Below are 10,870 nucleotides of genomic sequence, written 5' to 3'. Positions count from 1 at the left end.
ATATTTAAGATTTCCTTCAGTTATAGTATTAAAAATACGCATTTTCGTCAGGAGAATCATATTTACGCATACGGCCACTGAATTAGAAATTTTATTTAATTCCACGTTGGACCTCCTTTAGCCCAAATTACAGCACATATGCATTTTGGCATAGATTACTCAAGGTGTTGGGTTGCGTTTACGTCCACAACATACTGACTTTCACCAGACACGCCTTTAACTTGCTCGGATTTGACAGACGAATACTTTGTTCCCTGAGGGTTTACTAACATATCCAGTACATCCTGAATGGGGCTCAATTTCTGGCTTTATAATGGCTAGATAGGATGGCGGAAGTCACTGTCATGCTCGCTACACCACTGCTGAATAATTCTTGAACAAAGGACAACAGTATTGTTGTCCATGAAGGCAACCAACCATCACCTGCTGTATAAAAAGATAACATTGATCTCATTCCTGACAGACTGTCTTAGGACTACAGTTATGTCTCTATATCTACTGAATAAACACCCACGATATCTCTCCTTTTGAGAAACCAGTCAGCTCTGCTGTTTTCAAAATTATGGTTCCAACCAGATGGGCGCCTACAAGAAGGCCTTTATTGAACTCCGAACAACCATTTGTTTTCCCATTTTGACCATCAGCATTATTATTTAGTTTCCTAAAATATGTGCGAGGCACTTGACCAAGCATTTTGCATATACCGTCTGTAAGTGACGTTCAGGTACATCGGCATAAAGCATTCTAACTCAGTGGCCTGAATTCAGAGTACCTGTGCAAAAATCAACTAATCAAATGGCTGGTTTGGGGACCAAATCGTGCAAAGACACCAGTTTAGAACAGTGCAGAAAAAAGCTCGTAAAAAATATGAAAGCGATTTTCAATCTCTGACCTTATTCTCTAGAATAGGCGTGGCCAGTTTAGCCCTATTTAAATTTTTCGAGCCTATGTAGCTCAGTGGAAGTGACATGAGCGTTCACGGCATTGGCTGCCCAAAAATTAGAGTAACCTTTTCTAAGCTTTTCATAGACCTGTTCCTGAGTTAGTTGATCTGCGGAGAGGGAAAGTGGGTTTTCGTCCCGTAAACTCAAGAAAGTCAACCGAAAAACCCACACTATTTCAAACATTTAACATAGTGTTAGGATCAGAACTCACAGCATGGCAGCACTTCTCAGTCACCTCTCTTCACCGGATATCGTATAAAATTGGTAATAATTTTAGGTCAGCTATATCAGATTGGCTACAGGGGAGAATGACCTTCCCCTCTCAGTTTCCAAAAGTTACACTGCACTATCACTACCAAGATGGTACACTTTTGCGAAATGATCACTAAGCAACTGAACTATTTGATTAGCTTCTATCCATCAACACTTTTAAAAGTAATCTTTCCATGGATATTCTTCCTTTTACTAGCCACATTGTAAAAGAACTCTTTAGGGTTTCTTTTGGATTCATCAGCTAGCTTCATCTCATCATTAGCTTTAACTTTCCTTACCATACAGGTTACTCTCTTTGCCTGTTCCTTGTATTGCTCATTGGCACGCCCATCACCTTTTTATTTATTCATCCTCCACAACCTTTTCTTTATCTGCAACTCCTGTTTAATAGTATTATTCATCCATTTTACTCCTACTTGATTTCTCCTTCTGACTCTGGGAATACAGTCTGATACAGCTTTCTTCAAATACTCCTTGAGAATCTCCTACACACCATCAACATCTCTCCCCTTGAATATCTCATGCCATAGTGCAGTTGAAAGCTGACTTCTTAGCTTGTCATAATCACCAGCCTTGTAATTCCACATATACCCATTCTTAATAGAATATTCAGCACATATTACAATCTCCCAGGTCAAGACCACATGATCGCTTTCCCCAAGTGGAGACATTGTAACTAAATTATTTATTGATATGTTCTCTGATGTTATGACCAGATCTAATCAAGAGATTCTAGTGATATAACGAGATCTCTAGAATCTCTTGTCCCTTCCATCACATGCTGTCTCAGGTAATTATCTCTTACCAACTGTATAAACTCCATTTCCTTTGTTCTTTGTGACTATTCCTTCCCCCAATCTATGTCACAAAAGTTAAAATCCCCCATAATAATTACTTGACATTCACTCATCGTGCTAATTTCCAAATACATGCCATCTACATAATCCCTTATTCCCCTTGGATTATAGCAACAACCAATTACATATTTCGCCTTGTTAATCTCTATCTCACACCAAACAGCCTCGAATGAACTGCCCTCTACATACCTGTCACAGTGAGGTACTTCTATCTTTTTTGGCTTTAATGCTGTGTCTATCATTAATAAAACCCCTCCCCCCATTCTGTCATCTCTGTCCTGCCTGAAAATACTGTATCCTTACATTCAATCCCAAATAACTATATCATCCTTAGTTAACCACGTTTCGCTAATTCCTATAAGTTTTAGCCATGTTGTAGTAAATAATGATAAAAATTCTTCACACTTATTCCTAATACTTCGAGCATTAGTATACCTAAACTACAATACTCCCTTCCTCCCATAATCTCTCTCTCTCTCTGTGCGAATTAGCCCACTCTATACTGTTAATATTCTGCCAACAATTAATCCCAAATTCATAGCAATTAATGACCTTAGTACTATTTACAGCTGACTCTATCACCTGCCTCCCTAGCAAATCCCATTTCTCTGTTTTTGACCCTTTACTCTATCCTTTATCAATAAAGGTTCTAAATGCCAAGCTCCTAATCCATTTAAGTGCAAACCATCTCTCTTAAAATACTCTTTCCTTTTATCAAACTCATCTCAGACATTCATAAAATGAAAACTTAGTTTCATTTCTGCAAAACCTTTTACATAATCTTTACACCATTCCATTTACTATAATTGCTCTTCTGTTCAATTCATCACTATCAAATCGATGTAGCACACACATGACCTTTCCGCTCTCACTCTTTGCATTCATTGCTATCATTAATTCCTTCAAATATTGTCTTACAGAAAATCTTTCGCTACCTAGATCATTTGACCCTATAACTGCAATAATCTCACCCACTCTATTTGATGTTTTAAGGATACTTGTGACATAAAGACTGAATAATATTAGTATGTAAACACAAGAAAGATATTTAATTAACCAAATATTTCGGTCTGGAAATAGCAGACCACCTCGTAGTGCCACTACATTATTGTAGTGCCACTACAGTTTTTTTTTTAAAAAATATATATATACAAGGTGGAATACTAACAATAGATCATTTAAATATTAGAACAAGCCGCGTGATGTTATATCACTAAGTATTAAAGGGAATATTTTTAAGTAGAGACATGACTGAAATAAAGATATTAATTAATAATATTAAAAAACATAAAATTAATATGAATTAATCAGTTATCCTGATTTGACTTTCCCAGATTTTTGATATAGATATACAGTCATTCCGATTTAGGTTAGGACGATGGAGAAAGGACTCTACGCTTTCTTTGAATAAACGTTTAAATTTATAACGGGATCTATGTAAAAGGACAGTTTTTGACTAAAGGAAATTGTGGTTAGTTTCAATCCCATGCTGAGCCAATCCAGATTTTTTAGGTTTGTTGTGATGAATGGAGGATTGATGTTCTTGGATTCCTTTTTCAAGAGAATGTCCAGTTTGTCCAAAATAGGAGAGATCACTGCAGGGAATTCGATAAACTCCAGGAAGAGACATAGTTAAACGTTTGTCTTTAGGTGAAGGAAAATGGGAAGATAATTTGTTAATAGGTGAATACGTAGCTGTTTACTCATATTTCTTCAGAATTCTTGCGATAGATTCTGAAATCCCGGAGATGTATGGAATTGGAACTCGACGTATTGAATCTTTGTTGTTTTGTGGTGGATTATAAGAATCTAGAAGATGTAGAGTACTCTTTTCAGAAAAGCCATTGAGTTTCATGTCGAAAGTTCTTTCTGTAGAAAATTAGAAGTGGAACCATTAATTTTGGCTCTTCTGATTACACATTTTATGATTCCGGTTTTTTTTGACAAGGATGATTGGCTGCTTCTTTAAGAATATAACGACCTGTGAACGTTGGTTTCCTGTAAACTGTAGTTGTAAGAGTATTTGTAGGTGACCGGATGAGGAGAATGTCTAAAAAAGATAACTGGTTGTTTTCTTCTATTTCCATAGTAAACTTTATACGATGATGCAAGGAATTATTACTGTTTAAAAAAGAAGGTAAAGAGTTTTGCTGTGTGTGGCCAAATAGTAAAGATGTCATCTATATATCTTACCCAAAAGTATGGTTGAGGGAAAATGGATGAGAAGAGGACTTTTTCTAGATGTTCTAAATAAACGTTAGCTAAAGCAGGAGAGAGAGCACTTCCCATGGCCGTTCCTTCTACTTGGCTGTAAAATTTGTTTTGACATAAGAAATATCCAGAGTGTATTACGAAATCGGATAGTTTTAAAATGTCTTCTGGAAAGATGTCAGCAAATAATTTAAAGTCTCCTTGAGAGGTACATTTATATAAAGATTCTATATCAAAGCTCACCATAAGATCTGTGGGTTGCAATGACATATTTTTCAATTTTTCTAAGAAATCTGAGGAGTTTTTTAGAAATGAACTAGAGTTACCTATGTGAGATTTCAATAATTTATCTAGTTAATTGGCTATACGGTAAGTAGGAGAATCAATAGAATGTACTATTGGACAAAGAGGAAAGTCAATCTTATGTATTTCCATAAAATCTGCGAGGTCTTGCAAAATAAGTTCTAAGTCTTTCATTTCTGTCTCTATCTAAACTGATGACTTCATCTAAGCGAGAATTTAATTTCTTTAGTTGTCTGTTGGTTGGATTACAATCAACTTCTTGATATGTGGAGCGATCTCGAAGTAAAAGAGAAAGTTTTCTTCTGTTATTCGCTGAGTACATAACTGCTGGTGCTTCCCCATTGTCAGCTTTGGTGATAATGAGGTAATTGTTTTTTCTCATGGACAACATATCTCTTTCTGAAATTTCATTTCAGAAAGAGATATGTTGGAAGGAAGAAGTTTGGTCTTAAGTAGAGAAGAAGCGACTTCTGGGCGAAGAGTATTTGCTTCATCACTAGTTAGATGACTGAGATTCCGTTCAATGTTAATTAGGAACTCTAGATATGGTATCTTATTAGGAACAAACAGAAAAATCATGTTCTTTTGACAGGATGAGGGTTTCGTTATCAGTTAGAGGACGTCCGGATAAATTGAAAATCCAATTATCTGGAGTATTGAAGGGCTTGAATTGTTTAGACGAAAGAACTTCATATTTTTAGTTTAGATGTTGACTTAGTTTATTATATGCTCGTTGAGCAGAACGTTTAGCCACATTTAGAACTATGTGTGAAAGATGTGGATCCAAGTTTGTGAAAATATAGGTGCGAAGATCAGAAATATGATGACTGTGAATAGCAAGATCATGTTTAGCAGCTTTAAGTTGGTTACGTATTAACGATAAACTGGTGTTCCTGTAAATATTATGAGCTCCAGGAGATTTTATAGTTTTCTTTAATCTTAGCGAAATTGGGAATAATCTTGTTGTCGCGGCATTTTTTAAAAAAATTTGATCTTTGCTTGTAACTTACCTTGTATACTGAACGTTTTTCTAATTTACCGGTTATATTGGTGGTATTTTCCCCGTGAAGGATTAAAATTTGATGTTTTAAGGATACTTGTGACAAAGACTGAATAATATAAGCACGTAAACACAAGAAAGATATTTAATTAACCAAATATTTCGGTCTGGAAATAGCAGACCATCTTCAGTGGCACTACAAGAACAGTTTGTTGTTGTTGTTGTTGTCTTGTCCTTTGAAGAGTCTTAGATGTTTCTGTGTGCTCCTTGTACTGCTTTGGCTATGTCGATGATTTTGTTTGTATAGAGCTGTTGTTCAGGATTAGGATCTATTTCTTGCAAGGCTGCTGTAATTGCTGGATGGGTAAAGATGTGAGTGGGTGTCAGTTCAGTATTGGGGCAGTTGTTGCAGTTTCTATATGTTCTCGTATCATCGGTATTGATCTTCATTCCTCTATAATGTCCTGTTCGTAGTCTTGCTATCGTGGTCGAGGTCCTTCTGTCAGCACTAATTTCGGGAATTTGATGTTGTATCACAGATTTCAGTGGAATTAGTTTAGCTTTTGCTAGTGCATTGCCATTAGTAAGAGTTATATGATAACTCTTGAGTTTCTTGTTTGAGTTCTCTGGCCTCTTTTGCTAATTTATCAGCTTCTTCATTGTAATCAATGCCTACATGAGCAGGAATCCATTGTAAAAGGCAATTGTAGTGTAAGTAGTTTTGAGGATTTATGGCTTTGCACCCCAATATGTTCCACAAAGCCTTTCTTACATTAATAACTAATATTTATAACTAGTATATTATAACTAGAAAATTAATAACAGAGGTTATTAATTTTCTTTTTACAAAAAGAAATTAATAACCTCTCATATGTCTTTAGACAAAATAGATATTCTGATAAACCATTAAAAATTCCTTCTAGGTCCTCCTAGCCACGGCACTGAAGAAATTACCAATATTAAGGGTTATCCAGCTGATTCATCAGTTCAGTTTCTCGAAAAGTAGCTAGAGTTCTTAAGAAATACAACATCAGGACTTTATTTACTACACTTCCAAAACTCCACTCTCTAGTAAGCCATCCGAAGCCTCATCATCATAATCTGAAATATCCTGGCGTGTACAAGATAAGGTGTGAATATAATATCAGCTTATTTTGGACAAACAGATAAATCTATTGAATTACGTATAGAGGAGCATAAGAGAGACATCTCTTACAAAAGAACACGCACCGGTGCCTTGTCCAGTGATGTTCTTTTCTCGAACAATCCTGATGATGAACACCAGGGTCATTCAGTCTGCTGGGATAGATCCAAAAACATCTTTCGTTGCCATGATGAGTTTGAAAGAAAAATTGTGGAGTCCAGAGAAATCATCCTTAATCATGAACATTTAAATAACAATTTGAGCTACAACCTCCCAGATAGCCGTTCTTTTGTTGTTCAGTACTGGCGTTCATGAGAGACTGCAAACACGCACTTATCAAATAATGCCACGATCGAAAAAATAACTTAAATGTTAGTACAACGTTTTTTCATGTTAATTATGTACTGCAATTTTTTCCTGTTTTTCTCAGTTTTGTAAAACTTCAATGTTTTTATTGCTGTTTCCTATTTTTTAAAAGACACCTGAAGAAGTCTGTCGGAAGTCGAAACTAGTAGTATGTTATGCCATTAAAACCTTACAATTATTCTCGCTGTATATATATATATATATATATATATATATATATATATTTTTTTTTTTTTTTTTTAAAGACTTGAATGATTAGAACCGAGATTTAAGTTAAAAAGGTTTTAATATTAAAACACGACTAGTTTCGGCTTGTAACAGCCGTCATCAGGTGACATTATAAAAGAAAGAAAAAAGAAAAAACACTAAAACACTGAAGCTTAAACTATAAACATCATAGAGAGTCTCTATACATAATTGACATTAAATCGTTGTGGTTTATTTAAAGCTGTTCTTTCGTTAGTTGTATTGCTTGGAAAGTGTGCGCTAGTAGTATCTCGTGAACGCCGGTACATGATTACAGTTGAATGACAATCTGGGAGGTTGTAGCTCAAGTTCTTATTTAGATGAACAGAATTGAATACTATAATATTAAATATGATTTTAATATTAAAACCTTTTAACTTAAATCTCGGTTCTAGTCATTCAAATCTTTTAAAAAATATGTATGTTAACCGAGTTAATGATCATTCATATACATTATGAATGATTTATCGAGTACTCGATAAATCATGGATTTATCGAGTACGATGGCAAACAGAGAACACTGGAAAATATTGAGAACGCGAGATTTTCAATGGGGTATTTAAGGTGTGATGGTAAGATCTTGGTTTGGTTTTTGAAGATCCGTACACATTTATCGATCCTGATTGCAACTTTCTTGGATTCCATTAGCGTCTATATTTTGGCTTGTACATCAATGATTTGAATCATCAATCCGAGGAATACTAAGAATGTATGGAATGTTATTCTGATGTTGCTCATTTTTTTTAAAAATTCTTCTTTCTTTTAGTTTCGTTAGTACTAAAAGTTGTCAAGATGACCTTAATGTTTTCGCATATCAGATATGTTTCGCATATCTTATGCATGGGTATGCGCACTCTTAATGGCAGTTCTATCTCGGAACAGCAGAGATATTTTGAAATGCCTTCACCTGTGTTAATGTTTTATTTTCTTTGGTCATTCGAGCAGTTCAAAAATTTAAATCAATAGCACATTTGTCCTCTTATTAGTTTAAGTGTTAAATAATGTCGGAACCTTATTTGAGAGCCCTAATATGATACTTTTTTTTTTATTAGATACCTGAAGTTTCCAAATGTAGATAATTAGCCATTACGGTAAAGTACAACCATCTGTCGCAGTGTACTCGAACTCTCAGCTTGTATTTGAAAAGTAGAGTCGCCAAGCAGTTCACTGCTGTGGTATTTGATATGTTTCATGACGCGCAGTTAATGGGGTACAAAAGTAACGAGTTGAAATTACTAGTTCGTATGTTCAATTTTTAGGACAACGGAATTGCTGTTATATATATATATATATATATATATATATATATATATATATATATATATATATATATATATATATATATATATATGTATACATACATACGTATGTATGTATGTATGTATGTATGCATATATATATATACACATACATCACAATACCACACCACAATTTGGCAAAATGTACCGCACAACGATTGAAAAAAGTTTGATGTCTTTTTTGCTTGATGCATCTAAACTGGCTGTAATGCTTTTTGTTTTATTCAAATCCTCTATTATTTCGCTCAATATGTATGGTAATTATTGCTTCTGATTTGTTACGTGCTGATGAAAATTTTGGTTCATTAATTTTATTTATCAATGTCGAAAAGCAGTCATTTTCGTACTCTTTGGCCGTGACGCACAGTATGATAAGCAACAAGAGCTTCACTCGCTGCAATTTTATCGCATTCACTATCCCCCTCACGTCTCATCATAAACGAACTGAATCCAGACTTTTCAGCATTGTTATATTTTTGGCTACATGGATGTTAGTTGATGTCGCTTTTCCTCCATAAGCAACGGAAAAATTCAATACAATGTTGGCATACTACTTTTGTTCCATCGCTATACACCTTGTCCAGTTAAATAAATTTGAATTCTTTCTGGAGATCATCATTAAAACTGCAGTTTCGCCTCTTTGATATTTCAAGGAAAACGTTAAAAAAATAAGACTTGAAACTTTTAAAAAATATGAAATTCAAACCACCTGCATTGAATAACAAAGCCACCGGTTAGCATACATCATTATCATCAGTTGCATCAGTCTTGGGACTGGTAGCTCAGCAGCAATTTCCTCCATCACTCTCTGTCATTGGCTTTCTTCTTAACCTCCTGGTAACTCCTCAAACCCGTGCTGTTTTTGACTTGGGCCAGAAAGCTTTTCCTTGCTCTGTCTCTTCTTCTTTCCCCTTCTATTTTGCCTTCAGTTATTTTTTTCACAAGTCCATCATGTCGAAGTATATGTCCAAACCACTTATCCCTTCTAATTTTGATCGATTTTATTAGAGGTTTTGTTTCGTTTATCTCTCTCAGGACTTGTTCGTTTGATTTTTTTCTGTCCATTTTATTTTATTCATGCGACGCCAGCACCACATTTCAAAAGCCTCCAATCTTCTTACATTTTCTCTGCCTAGAATCCAGGTTTCAAATCCATACAGTGCAATGCTCCATAACAATGTCTTTACTAATTTTTTTTCAATTGTAGGTTGAGGTTTCCTGTTAAATTGCTTTCATCTTGGGCTTTTGTGTTATTTATTCTTGATCTTATGTCTTCTCTTGTTCTTCCATCTTCTGTTATTAGGCTTCCTAAATATTTAAAGCTTTTCACTTGTTTTATTTGTTTCCCGCTGATGTCTATATGGTCTGTATTGATAGGGATTTTGCATGTAGCAATGATTTTAGTCTTATCTGTGTTGATTTTCATTTTATATTTTTCAAGGTTATTATTTAGTAATTCTGGCATTGTTTTTAACGTTCTTCTGTTTTCTGCTACAAGGGCTATGTCATCAGCAAATCTTATACTCATGACTTGCTCACCATTTATCTTTATGCCACTATTTATTTTATCTTTAGTTTCCTGAATGGCCTTTTCAATATTTAAATTAAATAAAAGTGGTGAAAGTATATATCTTGTCTTACTCCACTCCTGATATTTATTATTTTTCCTTATCATTTTGATTTTTGTAAAATTGATAAATTATTTTCCTATCCCTCAAATCTATGCCGATATTAATTAGACAATTTAGGAGTATTTGCTGGTTTACTTTATCAAACGCTTTCTCTAAATCAAGGAAGCAAATGTAAGTTTTTGACTAAGGTCTAATCTTCACTCTATTATTGTTCTTAAACAGAGTATTGCCTCTCTTGTTCCTTTATTCTTTCTGAATCCAAATTGGTCTTCACCCAATAGACAATCTATATTTGATAAATTCTATTTTGAATAATTTTTAGCAGAATTTTGCTAACATGTGGGATTAAAGCTATTGTTCTAAATTGTCTGCATTTGTTTGCATTATTCTTTTTCGATATTGGTATTATGGTTGATTTCATAAACTCCTTTGGTATTTCTCCTCTACCATAGATTTAGGCGATTAATTGATAGAGTAAGGTTTTTGTCTCATCACTTAGATTTTGTAGCAGTTCTATAGCAATATTATCTACACCTGGACTTTTTCCCTTACTCATTTCGGACAGTGCTTTATCAAATTCTTCTCGCATTATTGGGG

Source organism: Typopeltis vanoorti, chromosome 14 (assembly GCF_054136105.1).
Source record: "Typopeltis vanoorti isolate ZY-2024b chromosome 14, IOZ_Tvanoo_1.0, whole genome shotgun sequence".
NCBI classification, from domain to species: Eukaryota; Metazoa; Arthropoda; class Arachnida; order Uropygi; family Thelyphonidae; genus Typopeltis; species Typopeltis vanoorti.
The sequence above is the reverse complement of the archived record's forward strand: the minus strand, read 5'-3'. Positions refer to the sequence as shown.